The sequence below is a fragment of the Ambystoma mexicanum genome, chromosome 3p (assembly GCF_040938575.1).
Source record: "Ambystoma mexicanum isolate Mex_15411 chromosome 3p, UKY_AmexF1_1, whole genome shotgun sequence".
NCBI classification, from domain to species: domain Eukaryota; kingdom Metazoa; phylum Chordata; class Amphibia; order Caudata; family Ambystomatidae; genus Ambystoma; species Ambystoma mexicanum.
The window spans coordinates 1,152,033,573-1,152,052,918 of NC_090925.1; the positions used below are offsets into that span (position 1 = coordinate 1,152,033,573).

The 19,346-nt window shown below is 43.6% G+C and overlaps 1 protein-coding gene across 1 annotated transcript in view; it reads right to left on the minus strand.

Annotated features, from left to right (window-relative positions):
- The window catches only part of VDAC1 (voltage dependent anion channel 1), a 172,561-nt gene extending 160,182 nt beyond the window's left edge, over window positions 1-12,379 (minus strand). The window contains exon 1 of the mRNA XM_069652541.1: window positions 12,261-12,379. The gene's annotated coding sequence lies outside the window, so the exon portion shown is untranslated. The remainder of the gene's footprint in view (window positions 1-12,260) is intronic.
- Window positions 12,380-19,346: the final 6,967 nt, after the last annotated feature.

Sequence of the window (19,346 nt, forward strand, 5' to 3'; positions counted from 1 at the left end):
AAACTGGGCGAAATGGATGTGCACAAGGAATTTTATGTTCACCCACAGAACCAAGTCCTACACCTGAGGCCCATGGCGAAGTGGTGGAGGAAGCACCCAAAATGGCCGCCGTGGTGGGAACGGCCCTGAAGCACATGATGAAGTGAGGCAGGGGTCCCCGTCGATGGATCAGGGGTCTTAATTTTAGTCTTTACACAAGGAACCTCGGCCGAGCCGGTACTATGAGGCCTGGAGTGTTTCTGCGACATACCAACAGCCAAACTAGCCTTCCCAGAAAGGACCTTGGCACTGCCGGTAAAGGAAGAGCTTTCACTCTTTGCCCCTCAACAGTTCTGGCGTTGCCACAAGAGCGGGAACGGTGAGAAACAACTTTCACTGATGAAGCCTTGCCAGGCCTCTCAGAAGTGTTGGTAACTTTAGCCTCTGTAAGAGGGACCTCGAACCAAGGTCCGGTAACAGCCTTACTAACGTGGGCATCGAACATCGGTTCGGTAACACCAAGCCCAACCAAGGCCACGGGGCCCACCCCGGTACTTTTGAGGGAAGTCGATAAAGAGCCCTCAGAGCGAGCTCAGGTACCCCACGACTCAGTAGAACTGGGTCTACAAGCAGCCCCCACAGGAGGGACCTCGGAGTGTACTCGGTATCCACAGGCCCCTTACGGAGACCCTCCGAGAAAACTCTGGTACAATTACCTCGGGGCAATCCCCAGTGACAGAGCGGCTAACGCTCCTCCCGGCTCAGGAAGAGCCCGGAAAGGTATCTCCCGGCCAGGGTGCTCTAAATGTAAAGAATTTACCGGGCGTTTCTTCTTTTCGTCGATAAAAGCTTGAAAATGCAAAGGAGTCCGACGTCGAAACACCTCCTCCCACCGCTCCAACAGACACTGAAGTGCCCGGACCGAAAGGGAATCACAGTAAAAACAGGAGTCCCAACGGTGGTCCGGACCCAAACACTCAAGACAAAAAGGATGGAGATCCGCCCTCGCGTAGCGTCGGTGATACGATGAACAATCTGGAAAGTCCAGTTTGAACGACAGACAGTACACGATCGCTAGCGAGAGCCAGAGAGGAAAAAAAAAGAAAGATCTTCCGCGGATGCAAGTGCGTCCAGTCCTGAACGAGCGGAGAAAAGGACTGATCGCCGATGCGTGGGGCAGAGCCGAGATGGGCGGGGTTACAGCCGCGTGCCGGGCCCCATGTAGAAAGAGAGGAAGGACTAAAACACGTTTGCTAAATTTTTGGATGCTTTTTACAAAGTGCTCCGGTCCCGTCCCACAGGACGGAGGAATGTCCCATAAGTATGGAGGAAAGGGGACGGGACGTAGGAGTAAGTAGTTTACATTTTGTGGATACATTGTTTTCACATTTAGCTCACATGTTTTTTTAGGAAACTAGCTCATGTTCCATGTTTTTTTTTGGAAGGCCAAATAGATAACTGACTGTTAAAAACATAGAGAAATAGAACACTGATTCTAACTCTGTTGGCACACCCCAGAGTAGGCACCCTTGTCCTGTGCTGAAGTAAACCTATTTTTTTGCTATTCAGTTTGAAGTCAAACTGTGTGGTTTAGTGTGCATTGAACTCTATTTGAGCTGTGTATTAAATATAGTAGGCTTTGGAAGCTGGTTCTCTAAAACAGGAAGCTGCGAACATGTCTTGCTTTAGAAATCCTGAGCTTGCAACAAAATAAAATGCCTATGTATGGATTCAGCTGCCCACTTGTACTTACAAAGAAGGTTGTATGTTATATACCCAAGGAACAGTTGAGAAGACAGGTAGTCTGCATGGTAGATTGTACAACCATGTGGAGTTAGCTACAGCTATAATAAAAAGCTGTGTCTGAGCATAAAACAAAATTCTGTTCCAATGTTTCATTTTGCCTTAAAGTTATTTTCTGAAAACAGGCGGGAATAAAAATAAGTATTTTTCCACATCTATTGTCAGGAAGAGTGCACATAGATGTATTAGAGCTTGTTCTGGACCAAATAGTTGCAACCTTTTCTAGGACAGTCTCCTTATGCTTCAGATGGACGGCAATTGCACAGGCGCTGTGCAGTAGGCGAGGATTATATAAAATATTATGCAAGCCAGTCGAAAACCACATTTATGATCATTTAAAGACTTTTCCAAACTATACTTCCCAATATGGGTTACACTTCGATGGATTGGGAAATACCTAGATTGTTTGTGAGGGATTGGAATTGTGTTACATTTGGATAGGTTGTTGGTGTAGGAAATGTGAAATACCAGTCTATGAGAGACAAGCAATGTGTGACACTTAGATGGAATGATAGAGGAAATGTATTACTCCTGAAGAATTGTGAAGTTTAACACATGCTTGCATTAGACGTAACAGTGCAGTTTAGTAGTCTCATGGCCTGTATCATCACCTGTATTGCGCTTATAAGAAGGTTATTGGACATTCTGAAGGGTGGCCAATGTGTGCATTAAATTGTTCCGGGAGTGGTCATTTCTGATGCACCTATAATGTAAACCTGCCTTTTCACCCAGATCTACGCTCGTAATCCTTACATTACACTTAGTGATCTTAACTCAGCCTTGGTATCCTGATATTGCAGTTAATATACGGCTGTTAGCAGTTATATTAGAACCATGAAGATATCTAGTAAGACTAGAAAGGTAGCCAGCCGGTCCATGGCGCTTAGAGAATCCTACTATCCTAAATCCTATGGTATCCGTCCTAGTATGTCAGTCAAACCATCTTGCTTAGAAGACTTGAGGGTAGCCCCACCCATAATGCCTAGAAGAATCTACGAGGGTATATGGTCTTTTTTTCCCACAGACTTTTTGACGACATAGTGGCAAAGATGAGCTGCATCTGTGCTCTTAGTTCGTATAGTATATACAGGCACGGCTATCCATCCACTCATAGTAGAATTCAGCTACGACCTATGACAAAATTCAGGGGTGCTGGCCACAATGTTTGTAAGCCTAATTACACCCAACTACACCTCAACACCCATGACATCAGTATGCAGCGTGTGTCTATCACTCATGCAGACTCCTCTCGGCACCCATCCACAAACCTCGTGGGTTGCTTTCTACCAGAGCTTGGCCAGCCCTGATAAACCTTATTTGGTCAAATGCACACGTTTTCTAACCATATTCCATGACCTCCAACACTCTGGACTTCGGTCCCCGAGGGTGTTCCCACCACCCACGCATTGGTAAAAGGCACTATTTAAATGACAACTACAATACAATAGTATTCCGAGTGACATGGCTGACATACAGACTGCATCATTCTATTTTTTGTATAGCGTTATGGAAGAACCGCCGATGTACACCGTACCAAAGAATGTAAATTCTGCAGTCGTACACATACATCACTTGCATGAGCAAAATCACAGCACTGCTCTGGTATGACAGCCACGTTTAGGTCTTGTTGTGGAGAGCATGACCCTGCTGCCAATCAACTCCTCTGTGATGCAGAACGCCACCTGAAGCTGAAAATGGTTGCGTTTCTGTGGGGTCTATTTTGCACAAGCTGATTCCACTGGTCTCCCCCACCTCCTTCTCAATTATCCTCCCCACTCCCAGTCGTGCAGCATTATTGCTGTTTCGCAAAGCCAATAGGCCGGGCTTTGTAAACGTAGATTGTCTTAATCCTGCAATACAACGTAATCTTTAGAAAACAAAAGCCTCTACAATAAAAAAATAAAAACATTTTTTTTTAAAACAGTCCTAGTCTTTTCCAATGCTTGATGGGTACCATTTCCCCAGACAAACGTACTCTACTCCTTTACAGCCATTTTATTCAAGGCCGATTTTCTTATGAATGTGTGCACTTCCACCAATTCGGGTTCAGAGACAGGAAAAAACGAGTAAGATGACACTGTGCAGACCAGGATTTACCAAAACGCGGTCACAAAAATAAGTGTCCGAAGAACCCATGGGGACTTTACATCACATTTAAATCACAAGTAGCGCAATCAGGAGTGTGGTTCTTCTCCGATTACACTAAAGGATGTTATGTTTCAACCATTGCGGGTCTCCGGCTTGAAAAAGCCAACACTTCCTGAACTACAAAAGTGCGCTTCTTCCTGGATATTAACAAATGGCTCCAAATGGTCTAGAGACTGCTGATTTTGAATACATATTTTATTGGGTTCCATACAGGGTGGTAAAACAGTTAATGCCAAACCAAATACATGGCTGGGACACGGAACAACTCCAACAATACTTAAAATAAAGAACAAAAACAATTGTGGAATATGGGACTAACCCACAGTATAATATATCCGAGCTATGAAGACAACTCCCATGTTTTTATGGAAAGTGGTGTTGCGTAGACACAAAGATACAGACCAAAGGAAGGTGTATGCGCCAGGCTGAGCCATGGGGTGAGGCGGTGGTTGGGAGGGGAGAGATAGAATATGGCTGTTGCTGGAATGTACACTTTTCTTGTTCCCAAATGGGATAGGGTGCGTACCCCGTTCACAGACTGATCATTACGTCATGATTTGCAGACCATTTGAAGGGAGATCTACGAAATGTCAAAATGAAGGACCAACTTATTGGTTTCCATGCCCCTGCACCGTCATACAGGAGGTTACCACTATCCGCGACGGCAGCGTCATCTACAAAGCGACCCAACATGCAATTGAATGTATGCCCCACTATTGAAGTACAGTGGATTTTCACTATTTCATATATCAAGCATAACATGCGCAACCATTTTTCGTGGACGCCTGCTTTAGGAGATCAATTAACCCATGAACTGAATTATGTGGACATGATAGTCAAGATGCGAGAGGGCACTCAGTGATCTTAAACTTAGCTATTGTTACATATTGGGGAAAAAGTAGAGAAATTGCTTGATGTATTGTATCGGAATTGATTGTTTGCGAAAGGTTTGTAATAAACCAACCACAAATTTTTAAAAAAGAAATTGCTCGCCAAGATAGCACTGTAAGATGAATCGATTCTTTTTTAGGATACATTTTAGTACAATGTAGGAATTGGTATTGCGATATAGTCTCAGTTTTTCATCTTTTATGTAATGGATTTTTTCTTTAATGTATTTTTTATATTGGTTCATAAGGTTTTTTGCAAACCATAAATGCTTGTAAAATAAAAAAATAAAAACCAACAACATTGCAGCTTTTCCACAAATTGAGCGCTCTTCCTCATGATCATTCGGATGCATACCAGTGAGTAAAAGACACTCCCATGGAGGACTGCAAATCACAGTCTTTGTTTTAATTGAGCTCAAGCAAGGGATTTTCACCCGCCCACCTCTCAAGTCTTGTCGGGTCAGATTACTGCAGGCTGGCCACATCACAGAGACCAAGAAAACTGCCTTTTTTATGGGAACAAAGAGAAAGGCCTTGCCACTCAGTGGAATATTTTTTTATGCAACGACCATAGAAATATTCTCAACCGATAATACTGAGTAAGGATCAGTTCATGCTCAAAAGCCAAGTCTTCGATCTACAACCACTGCCATACATAGTTGTATGCACTTCAAGCAAACCACGCCATAAGGTGTGTGCCATATTGCCTTAGAAAAGTAAAAACCCTGTTGTAGGTTGACGAGCAGCAAATTACCCTTGTAAGGAAGGCTCAAATGCTAAGGGGACTAATAAGGCAATTTGCACAAATGAATGAAGGTGGATACATTTCTTTTTTTTTTTTTAAAGACAGCACCCTTAAACAGAGGGGCACAGATAATCTAGCAAAATGCCTGCAAGGATCCGGGAGTCCCCTGTAATAGCTTAAGCACATCTACAAAAAAATAAAACATGGCATGCACAGGTGGCAACTTGGCAGGCCGGTAAATCTACGCTTTTCATCCTCTATCCCAAACCACACAAAGTCAGCTTTGATCATCCATATTTCCAGCTCTCCGACCTTTCCAACAAGAAACTGCAGCAGAAACCAATCGGCCAAGCACCATTTCTTACACCGGACACTAGACGACCCCTTTCACAGTCCTAAAGATGGAGTCTGCTCCAATTAACCATCTGTGGGAAGCAGTATTCTATGGAAATGGTCAAATGAGATCGTAGAAATATATCCAATTTAAAAAGAACTGAATCCCAATGCAATATTCACTTATTAGCAAAAGCCCAAAAAGCGTGTGCTATAGAGCCATGTTAGTAGGCCATAGCCCTACAATGTGTATAAAGAAAGCATGGCCATTTTGTAATGCTACAGCGAGCACTGTTCCGAAAAGCATTCATCACGACCATACAACAACCGGCATTTACACAAACCTAAAAGGAGCGCATCTTCATAAACAATGTTTAAATCAAATTCCCATTAAAAATATTCAATATATTTTGACAAACGTCACACTCTTCCAACAGTCCAAGAAAATGTGGTTCCACGTGCTTTAAATTGCTCCTCGTCTGCGACTACAACCCGCTCTGGGTTGTTTCAGCGGCTTCCAAGCGTCTCACTAAAGCGTTATCCTGTAAAACACTGCATGCACTAAACAAGGATGGGTTGCAGCTGGTTCCACAGCCTAACACTGCGTCGTCTGGGCTTGGAACAGGATTTATCCTCCAGCTGTCCTTCACTTCGCCGTCTGGGGGAATTATTCGGCTATGCGAGAGGCCAGCTGTCCAGAATGTGGCCACGGTCACGCAAGGTCACTTGATCATTCCACTGTAGATCAAATGGGAATCGATTAGGTCTCTGAAATCCCGACGACAATGACTCGGTTCTGCGATGCTTTTTATTGTTTAATTATTAATTCTGGTCCTGGAAGTGTTTTGAGGAGGGCGATTTAATGAATAGCACATTTTAGGGGGTTGATTGCCAAAGAGCGAGAACGTGATTAGAACTACAGTGACTGACGCTTTACTCTAATTGTAACCTGCCTTTTGCCAAACCTCCCAGTTTGCCATGTGCCCTCACAAGTTGGTTTTCAGCCTGTCATCCTTCCGAGGTGTACATGGTGTAATAACACCAGTTATTACAGTGCTCAATAGCGGAAGTAATCTGGCATGAAGCTCAACCTAAAAAACTCTATCACTGTGCCTGTGCCTGTCCTGATGGCCATCACAAATTTAATATGATTTCAACAAGAAGTTGATTTATAATTAATAGTTATATAGTTGCCAGCGTAAAGTAAGTGGCACAGAACACGTTATAAATGTGTTGATTGTTAGAAGCAGCCCATGGAAAATAGCAACAGAAGAAAAAATATATATTTTTTAAAAAGTGTCCTTCAATCCAAAACACCTACTTCAGAAAAAGCAATTAGCTTGCTCTGTATATTACAACATATAGAAAGATGCCTGGACAAATAAGTCACCAAACTGCCAGGATCCGCAGTGCACGCTCATGAACACCCAACATTAAAAATTGTGCCCTAACTTACAATTCGCTAAATCTGCCTTAGAAAGACGAGCAATTATCGCAACATCCAAGGACATATCCTCCTCCATCTCTGTTTTGCAGAACTATGCTCTACTTAAGGGGTCTGACATGCACTCAAGCTACTACAAAACACTCTTCCCAGCTGCATCCCTTTGTTTGAAGCATCTATTACCTCACTTGCCCATCCTCGTGTCTTCCCCTTGCTCATTTTCTTTCAGCAGACTAAGTTGAAGATACCGCTGATGGGGCAGCAAGGAGCACAACACGCTACTCCATTGACAAGCATAGGCGCGCTAAGACTATTACGATGATGATGCAGCGTTTATTAACAGAACATTTCAGGAACACCAAATCGTTTGATGCCAAGCTTCCCTTCAGTAAAGTTGGTTGTCGCCCCACCCCCAAATTCTAGAAATGTATACGTTTAAAACAGGCATTGGCAAAGCCAACCGTTTTTTGCAGCAGTATCTCAAGTACAGCTTAAAATGTGCCAATAAACATAAAGGCTGGACTAAAGGAGAGTAATAAAACATGCACTACTCATTAAACTACTTACAGCAAAACAGGCATATACTTCAAACAAACAAAATGTGCAGACAAAACAGTGTTTAGCTCAAGTCTGGACTTCTGGCAGTCTCCACTATATTGTCAGCAAAGGCAACCAATTGTGACTAAGAAATCACTCTTTATTTTCCAACAGACCATCAGTCCATAAACATATAAAAAGGGTGGAATAATTACTTATTAGAAAGGCGGATGAGTACATACCAACAGTTTTTGCTACACGATGGTGTTGTTAACGTGACACTTATGAGCCACAATCTAAAGAGGATTCAAACTACTCAAACAAATGCATTTGCCAAAACCGAAAAGTGCCTAGTCCAGAGTTAAGTGGTTTCACTATAATGGGCCTGCTATTTTTTCCATGATAAATTATAAAGGAGCGCCAGCATTTAAGGGTCAAATAGGGAATTCCAAACTTCCCACCCAAAACCAATAGGCAATAAAACAGATGGCCAGGGGCCAACATGCAATAAATCCAGTTTATCCAGGGGCCGAATTACCCATTATAAATCTGCACTAAAAGGCGCTTGGCACAAAATGGTCCATGAAACTCTGGGCATTGGGACTCGGGGCGAGCTGATCTGACTAAAAATAATAATAATACCGTTTGGCATCCTGTGAAAGTGGGTGCAGGTGGAATGTATTACTGGCCTGCATGGAGCCAAGTGAATTGTTGAGAGTTTTGCCTGGGACCGTCGGTTAGTACCTCCGAGCTGGGTGAGGCAGTGTCGGTCCTTCCTATGAATTATCCCGAAATGGTATCTCGAACCTGTAACCTGAATACTGCAATAAAAATGTTTGGAACAAGAACATGAACTCCCAGTTCATTGGTCCACAACCAGACTTCTACATGATGACAATGGATAAAGCGCTCATCATAAACTAAATTGCCTGTCGCCGCTTAAATAATGAGGGCTTCAGTGATCCAATTCAATGGTACTCAAGCTGTGGACCTCGGAGGGATGAAAGGATTATTGTACTCAAGGGCAAATCAAGTCTTTGCCCTCCACGGAACGCAGATACAGTGATTTGCAAAAGATTTCAAAAGGGAAGGGCATTTTGCACACATGCAATGCAAAAAAAAATGTTAAGAAAACAAAAGTGGACTTTATAAGGGTACACACACCAAATTTGACAAAACTTGACAGGGCAGGAACTTCGCGACAAAGGGACATGGTGTGGTGCCATGCACAGACGCTGTGGACAGATCACTGGCAGAGCTGTGCGGCAGGTGTTTGGCCAAATGAGTTCCCGAATTACAATGAGAAACCAGTTAAACTCTAGTACTTCCTCTTCTTCGCCTCCCCTCCATCCAAAACCAGCACCTGCTTCACATTATTCACCTACATAGGACACCATGCAGCCTTCATCTTTTGTCAGTATATGATGTTACTCAAAAAATAAACAGTAACCGTTTAATCAGTAGCTCCTCTTGTATCCCGGCAAAACAGCACCTAGTTCCTCTGCACCCAATCGATCCATACAAACACCGCCGGACTTTTTTTTTTGTTTTTACTGGGGGATGCCACCAGGCACAAGCGGCTGGGGGCAAAGAAGGGAGGAGTGAGGGGGGGTATTTTACACATCCCATAAACATTTACTTCTCAGCCTCTTGGATGATTAATCGTGAACACCTAGAAAATAGCCCCGTTTCCTACAATGTTGTCAGCAAAGTATAAAATGGGCGCACACTAAAAAGGGGTAGTTACATTTCCTGTGGAGTGCACCATTAGCAAGGGATTTCACAGGGCTCCTGCTCAAACCCGCAAGTGGTCTTGTGGTAAAGTGTCTCGCCTGTGAATCTAGCAACCGCAGCTCAAATCACGGCTCTGCTGCATAGTTTAAAGAACGGACGAGTATTCTAAAATAAATGTAGAGTGCAAATGGATGTCCCTTGATTGGGGATCTGGGGAGACTTGTTTGCCAGACATCGGATCTGGCAAATTCCGGCCCAGTGCCAGCACTACATACAAGAAAAAATTCACAGCGTTCCGACATTGCAATAGTACTTGTTTTCAAGTAGTACGAGACTGGCTTGGGGTCCCCTTGTTATGAGAAGAGAGCACGTAAATCAGTCGCCCTGATTCTTACTGTCCATGTGCAGGAGTCAAGCATGCACGCACAGCTATGCCCCAGCTACTTGCGGACGAGGTTGGCAGTCTGCCGACATTTCTTCCCTGCGGTGCTGGGCTTGGCTGGCACGCACCAGGTCTGCTGCTGTCGAGAAGGCAGACAGATCACCCCCAACCTGTTCGTCAGTCCCGCTTCTCCTTTCAGAGGATAGCGGAATCCACGTAACATTCTACTATTCTGGGTCCATCGTTGCTATTGTGTAGTAACACTTATGTAAGTGTCCGAAAACCACAGACATACATTAATATAATTCAGTGGTGGTGTCTATAGTAATCCAATCGTCGAGACTACATCAGTTTGGGCGTGTGCAATAAGACATTAAGATACAGCTGACTAGGACGATCACTCCTCAGAGGTCACCTCCAAGACGGCAATGATGGGACCAAGAACAGCAGCAGGAAAACGCTGCCCACGCATCCACAGCACGCGCTATCCCCGACACAATACTGCCGAAATCTAGAATGGCTTCGTGCACAGGGCCATGGCACCACATATACATATATATATACATAGTGCTTGTGGAACAAATCCTATGCAAGCAAATGCTGCAAACCCCAGCCAACCTTGCAGTCACCACATGCGATACGGGGAGGTCGACATCTCGACATGTTTCTTTAAAGCAAACGTCAACGTTTAACAGGCTTCCAACTTTGCAATCACTATTGGTAAACGGGATATTTACATGTGAACTGCACATGTCATGTAACAGTGTTCTTCAATGTGCGATAATTTAACGTTCATAAAACGAGTGTATGACTTTGGGCAGCCTCGTGCACAATGGAGTGCATTAAGCTCACAGGTGCACACTGTACAGGCATATACAAGTAGAGTGCATTTATGTGTAGATTGAATAGGTTTTCAGGATCTAAAAGCTTACTGGTTTGCGATTCTGCCCAGTCATGTTGCTAATCATTTAAATAACCTGCCAGCCGAGGAAAAGCACTACTGGCTGTGAATAATGTTAGAAATGCAGTCTACTGTAAATAAAGAGAAGGTGTACAGTGAACGCAAGCCAACACGGTAGTTAAATGTGCATGCACTAAACTGTGCCTGATCCCCAAACTTTGCTGTACCTGTCTCTCACTAACAGTACGGCCCTGCTACTGCCTGTTGTCATGTCACGAATAAACCGTTGCAATGCTGGGCTTTTGTTGCATCGGATTCTCCCAGAATCGCTAGGCTAAAGCAGATTCTGTGATTTACTGCTGTGGATGAATAGGACATGTCACAGTGACACAATAAGTGAAGGGCTTGCCACTAAGGAACGAGAACAGCAGTGACTGAAAGGGGTGGTCTTCGGAACATGTCAGCAACAGAGACGGAAAAGGCATGTCACAGTGACATGTGGCTGGAGAGGCAATGACAATTAGATGGGTTTATGAGCGCTGCAGTACAGTAGAAGATGGGCGAAACATACGCCGCCATGCTAGTAGGACGAAGATGGATGCCAAGGTTACATAGAGAGAAAGGCAGGGAATAACGTTGTTAAACTGTGGAAGAGGTAATACAGTCATGAAAAGGGATGGGAAGGGCACGTCAACGACAGAGGTGGAAAGGTCGGAGTAGTGACAGAGGGAAGCATAGGGTATGTAACAGAAAAGAAGGTCGAAAGAGTATATCAAGTAATACTGAATGTCGGCAATGGCATGCCACAGTGACAGACACATGAGCTGGGAGGGTGCTTCATAGTTGCACAAAACCAGATGGGGAAACAAACGTCAATTGCATTCAGAAAAATATGAAATGCACGGCACACAGACGGATGGGAAGGGCATGCGGGCGGCACATAGAATGCCGGCGAAGGGCACGGCAGAGAGACAAGAAGTGGGTGGTAATAACGTCACACAGCGGGGAAGAGAACGATACACTGACAAAGGGATGGGAAGACAAAAAGGGAGACACGAACAGAGAGATTGAATGTTGCATGTACAAAGAGTTTCATGCCGGGCTGAGTATGCATTTCACAGTGGCATGCAGACGCGCAGCACACCTGTCACCGCATCTCTGCACGTCCCTCCCCCATGCACCAAGCAGAGGTCGCCGGCGTCCTCAAGGCCGCTACCGCACGCGGAGATTTCTAGATGGTGTGAAGAAGCCTGACAGATACCGTGCGTGCGGACCCTGCACCGAAACACCAGTGGAATATTGACCTCTAACGGGAAATCCATTATGCGGAGAAAGTCATCGGCTCCCAGCCCCACCATTCTTACCTTTGCAGCAGAGCCCGTGAAGCTGCGACCGGGAGAGGAGTGACAGCAGGCAGAGAGGGGCGGGATTTCCGGGGAGCCGACTGACAGCTACGGTAGAAGGAGGGGCCTCTGGGTATCCTAGTGACAGAGGCTTGACATGGGCGGGACTTCGAACGAAACGATACCAAATACTTGTAAACGGGCGCACTTAGGTGTGGACGAGTTTTTGCGGCGACCATGTTGGGTGTGGGTGGAGTGCTTGTTTCAATATTCTATGCCTAGTTCATACTTGCCAACCCTACATATTAAGGCAGTAGCCTACAGACTTGGGTGACAGATCCTACTGCTTTTTACAGTAGCAGGTGATTTATGTGACTCTAACGCAGGCTGCAGGGCAAAGCATGCACGCATTAGTCTGTCTGTCTGTACAGTGGGCTGGTAGGTGATTACTTTGATGGGCTCAGACGAATCCACTGACCTGACAGCTACGTGACTCTGTCCTGCACTGTTGCCATTACAACTCTTAGGTGAACTACCAGTGAAGGCAAGTGGCAGACCCTCACACCATCACACAGCATCTGCCTATCAGAGTGAGGGGGGTATCAGTGTCCATGTCATTCAGTGTTCAACTTGCATTGCAGGAATACATATGTATTGCCCAGGCTGCTGCTACAGAGCAGTGGCAAACGTTGCCTACCAGCTCTGTGTGATTACCTTCTGTGAAGTTAGGTAATTGAATTTGGTGTTAACGTACCATTCAGAATTATACACTTTTAACATTTGAACATCTTTCCATGCTGTTCTGTTTGATAGGTTGTGTATTTTAGAATGCTTCAGTGGTGCCAACAATGTATGTTTTGTATGTTCATATGTTGTCATTGTTATGCAAATTATAATTTTTGAAACTTGAAAAATCCTACATCTTTTTGGTCACAGAATGCTGTCAAGTATGCTAGTTCTCCAAGACTCATTTAGATTGGCCGGTGTTACTCCACTAACAAATGCAAATTATTTATGTAATTCGCTTCAAAATAAGGCAAACTATTTACAAGTGAAGGCTTCAATGTCTTCATTTATGCAATAATGTAATTGGCATACAGGTCTCCTTCTTAGGCAGAGCGCTGGGGTGCTGTGCTCCCTGCTGAACATGCCAACATTCCAATGCTCCTGGGAGGGATATTTCAAATCGGGAGACATATACTTTCCCATAGAAATGCATTAGGGTTACAATGATTTTAGGTGGGTGAATGTGAAAAATAGCAATATTTTACACTGAAAAATTCCGGGGTCTACCGCCTAAATCGGGAGGGTTGGCATGTATGCGCTGCACCACTCCTGCACCGGAACTCGCTGTGCTGGGTCAAAGTCTCACGATATCTCGGCAGGAGCCGTTCTCACAAGACTCAATCTTCACATACCTCCTTTTCTGGAGCAGCTTGGTTGTACTCCATTACGAAGTCTTCGCACCTCAACAGCCTCCGTCGCTCCCTCTGTGGTTGCCCTTCCTCGCTCGATATATTGGGTGAGTTCCTCTTACTTCCTCTCTACTACTCATGAACTTCACAACATCTCACTCTCCCTGTAAATCTTCCATCCATGCCAACATTCCGACCCACCTGGGAGGGAGAGTTCCTCAGAAAAACCCTACATATTAGGAGACAACATTTGTGCCATAAGAATGCATTGCGCAAAGATGTATTTTCGGCAGGAGAACGTGAAAAATAACAATATTTTTTCACGGAAAAATCGGGAGTCTCCTGCCGAAATCAGGAGGGTTGGCTTGTATGATCTTGTCCTCCATTCACCTCTTCCTCTACCCCTCTCAAATCCATGTCCATTTCTAGTCTTCTCTCCCTTCCAGTGGTGTCCTTTTCCTTACTTCCACTTTTCTCTGGTGGTGCTTGTATTGGTGTTAACGACTCCTTTTCATCATGGAGCTCCTCATACCTCTCAACTCACATGCTTTTGGCAGGTGTCACCCACCACTTAGGCAGCTCTCTCACCCGCCAAGCTCTACACACGCCCATAGGAATCAATGGGATTTCACCTGCCAAATGAAAAATCAGGTGTTTTCACCCGCCCAACGGCCATGAAAGGTTGAGAGCTATGGCTTCTTTTCAAACATCGCCAAGTTCCATCGTTTCCCGTCTTGTATGCATACATGATTTGCACCTATCTGCACTACCTTGATGGGTTGACTATTTTTGGATCCTGTAATATGGTCTTTGTGAGGCAGGCAGATCTTTTCCATGTCTCCTTCTTCAACTTTAGGCCTTTGCACTGCCCTGCACTGGTCACTCTATTTTTTCATGTGTTCCTTCTTCTTAATTCTCCACACCACGTCTTCCATGTTTAAGGAATCATCCTCTATTATTTTTGACATCCATTGCGGTACTAGCATGGATGCAGCTCTTCTTCCTCTCAGCATATGAAATTGGGAGACGTTTGTGGTTCCATTTGGCGTCAGTCTGTGGGGCTCATGCCAGAGACCGTGGCCAGTTGCAAGGCACCTTTGATTAACCTATTTGTCCTTTGAACAAGCCCATTGGCTTGCGGATGATAAAGAGACGCCTTAATTTGCCTTATGTTGTCTCTCATGAATCTCTCAATTTCTCTTGATACAAACTGGACCCCATTGTCCGTTACTATTTATTTTGGCAGCCCTTCTCTTTGATGACTGCTGTGAGCACGTTAATTACTGTTGCCATGGTGATGTCAGGCACAATTTTGTCTATACCCATTTTAAGAGGTAATCAACCATCACCACTCCATAACGTGTGTTCAGGCGACATGGCTTAAAACGGTCCTATAAAGTCCAATTCTAGCTTGTGCTATAACCGTTTTAGGATTTCTGTGGGAATGAACAGTGCCTGCCTCACTTACAGTCTCTTGTCACTGTTGATGCACTCGTGGCATTTTTCCATCATTGTTCGAATATCCTAGTCCATACACGGCTCCCAGTATGACTCTCTTACTCTGCGCCTTGTCATGTTGCTCCCTAAGTGTCCTGATTGAGCTCTGTACAGTATGACCTTCCTCATGCCCATGGAAGTTATCGCCTGATCGCCCCTAAGCAATAGAACTTCTGCTTTGTAGATTTCTTCTGCCCCCTTCCAGTACGGCCTCAACCCTTCCGGAATGGCTCTTTCATCAGGCCATCCATTATTGACCCATTTGGTCACTTTTGACACTGTTTCATCCTTGGCCGATTCTTCTCGCCAGTGACTCTCACTCAAATCTAAGAACTCCTTACTCCTGAGGTCTCCCACAGATGCTACCCACACTCGTCTTTAAGAAAAGTGGTCAACTGAAGTATGCAAAACACTTGCTGAGATGCAGTTCCAAGTAAGATTTATTTGACAAGACCCGGTGCCTGGCCTGCTTCTGCCTCCTCCAGTCTCTCACTTCAACTCCCCGCTCCTCATCCATTCCAAACAGAACCCTCATCTCACTTTCAATCCAAACACTCCAGGCACGCAGATGCAGGCGGCAGGCTTTTTTATGTATTACATTTGTATTCATATTAAGATGACATCACGATGCTTGTCATAAAGCATGTAGAATACTACATTATCCCCCCTTCCTTGAAATTAACTGAAAATGACATTGAGGAAAAAAAAAAAACAACAATAATCATGTATGCATGCAGAATGTAAAATGTATAACAAATAACGTATAAAGACTTAAACCTATTGATCCATAACATAGTCTTTGGTCCACACCGGACACCTCCTAACTCTGGTACCTTGAGCAATCCTTCTACCATCAGTACCATCAGACACCTCCGCTCGATGCACTTCACTACCACCAACATCATTACTCCTTTGTTCATTCACTCCAGCAGAATTCATATACATGTCATCTTCAAATAACCCAAATGCTCTTCTATTGTCTCTCCTTCTCATTTGTTCATTACTACTTCCTCTGTTCATCCAATTGCACTTACTAATTCTATCCATGTTCCAGACTGACCCACCTTTGACTTTGACTGCCCTTCTGAACACTTGTATCACCTTAACTGGATCAGAGTATCTAGATTCACCTTTTCTCACCACACGCCCTTTTTTGATCCTAACGAAATCACCAGGACTAATTTTCAATCTGCTTTCCTCCATCTGATTATTTTCATCAACTTTACTGCTTTCCCTATAATTTACGTAAACAGGATTTAGCAATGTGTTGGGTACCCTCCCCCTCATCATTTCAAATGGAGATTTGCCTGTGTCCCTCCTGACGGAAACTCTGCTACTCCACACCTTTTCTTTGAGTGTCTCCTCTATGGCCATGTTATTCCTCATCGCTTTTTCAATAGTCTGTGCCAAAACGTTATTGCATCTCTCTACTAAACCATTTGTTTGGGGATGATAGTACGCTGAAAATCTCCAATCTATTCCCAACCGCTCAACAAACTCCTTAATTTCTCTACTTTTAAATTGTACTCTGTTGTCACTTACAATAACCTTAGGGTATCCTTTTCTCCTAAAGACTTGTAGTAGATTTCTTATTATCTCATTAGTGTCAACTTTGCTAACTAACTTAACCTCCATCCATCCAGAATAGTAATCCACCAGAACAATCAGAAACATGTTGTCTTGCCTAATGTTTCCATATGGTCCCGCAATGTCAATTCCTATTCTATCCCATGGTGCTTAGAGCTTAGCCATGTTGATTGGTTCTGATCTAAAACTTTTACAACTTTTATTGCAATTTTGACACGGCCAACAGTCTCTAATAAATCTTTCAAACATTAAATCCATGCCAGGCCACCAATACTTTGCTCTTTCATTGTTTTTTGTCCCTGTAATGCCTGGGCGTCCTTGATGTGCCTTTTCAACCAAACCCAAACGCAATACCAGTGGGGGAATTAACTTGTCTCCTCTCAATAATAAATAATTTTCTACAGAAAATTTATCTGGTTTCCCAGAATTTTATGCATTCATCATCTAAAACCCTCTTATCAGGCCATCCTGAATTTGTAAAACCCATGACCTTGAGCAAAACTTGATCCTTAGAGAGTTCACTTAACCACGCTTCTTTTGATGTCACTTCTAATACAGTCGCCACTACTTCTATCTCTTCAGTGGTATCTGCATCGTGATCAACTAACGGCAACCTAGACAAAAAATCCGCTACTAGATTTTTTTTTCCAGAACATACTTCACTACAAAATGATAATCTTGTATTCTAAGGCTCAATCTAGCCAATCTGGGAGTAGCTCTACACATGCCACGAACTGTTAACACCTCCACCAGAGGCTTATGATCTGTTTGTACCACAAATGTGTTGCCCCATAAGTATTTACTAAAGTAATTTATTGCCCAGACACATGCTAACAATTCTCTCTCAATAACTGAATATCTACTTTCGGTACCAGTAATTGCTCTGGATGCGTGATTTATGACTTTTTCTTGACCATCATTAGTGACTTGGGGTAACACCGCTCCTAACCCACTCCCATTGGCATCTACCGTAAGTCTGGTCACTCTACCAAACACAAAACCTCCTAACTCTACAGCTCCACAAATCCCATCTTTGATACATCCAACTGCAACCTTGCATTCATCATCCCAATTAAATATCACATCTTTCTTCAACAATCTCCTTAATGGATCGGTGACACCAGCAACTTTTTTTACGAATCTATTATAATATTCACATAAGCCAAGAAAAGATCTGAGTTGATCTTTTGTAGTGGGATCAGGAGAATCTTTGATTGCTTTGAAGGCCTCTACTTTAGGCTTGTATCCTTTTCCATTCACAATGTGTCCTAAATATTCCACTTTGAATTTGCACTTGCTACGTTCTATCTTCAAACCACTAATCTCCAATCTGGATAATACCTCATTCAATCTTTTGTCACGTTCTTCCGCACCTTTACCATACACAATTATATCATCTTGATATACTAGGACCCTAACTAATCCTTTTAGCACCTGTGTCATGACTCTTTGGAAAACTGCCGCTGCAGAGGCTAACCCAAATGGCATGCGTTTGTTTCGATACAAGCCAAACGGCGTTACAAAAGCAGTAATGTCTCTGCAGTCTTCTGTGAGAGATATTTGGTGGTATGCATTTGACAAATCTAAAGTTGTAAAAATGTCAGCTCCTTCAATACAAGTCAACATTTCTGAAATTATTAATAACAGAAACACGTCCACAACAATGTTCTTATTAACATCTCTCAAATCCACACATATTCTTGGCTTCCCATTCTTCTTTATGGCTACAACGATGGGGCTCACCCACTGTGATGATTCTATTTTCTCAATCACATCCTCCATTTCAAGTCGCTGTAGTTCTTGTTCTACTTTACTGACTAGAGCAAAAGGTATTGGTCTTACTTTAGTGTGAGAATTTCTCCCCGTTTTAGTTTTATTCTGTGAGCAAAATTTTTCAATAGACCCAATTTGGTTTGAAATACATTGTCTGGAATTGACTCTGTTTTTCCCAATTGTTCAATACTGCTATTTACAATCATTACTTGTTCTTCCTCACACAGCTCTAAACTTATACGTAATGCTGCTTGATCCCTCCAACCTATTATGTTTACTCTTTTCTCTGCCATGTAAATCTTTATCTGTGCTCGCCGATCTTTGAACTGGATTATACTGTAAAACCAGCCTTTAATCTGTATTTTTGAGCCTTCACATCCACCTGGATTCCTTATGTCCGGTGTCTTCAAACTACATTTGAGACCCTCAGCAATACGTTTTTGCCATGTCTTCCTTGTAATAATGGTATACGGTGAACAACTATCCACTTTGACAACTAACTTCCAATTGTCCAAAATAACTTCACATCTGGGACATTTAAATTCTCCTCCAGGCGGTTCATGAATTACAAAAACTCTTTCTTCGTCCGATTCATCCTCCTCTTGTATTGTAGATACCCTTTTCTTGCGTCTAGAGGTAACCGCGAAGTGTCCCTTCATCCCACAATTTCCACATTTTTGTCCAATAGCTGGGCAATTTCTGGAGTTTGCATAGTGGCCTAACCTGCCACAACTGAAACATCTATCTTCTTGTTTCGTTTGTGGAAGATAGTTCTTTGAGTCATTCTTCGTCCAAAACTTCTTAAAGTTTCCTCTTGGTTCTTTGTGTTCTGATA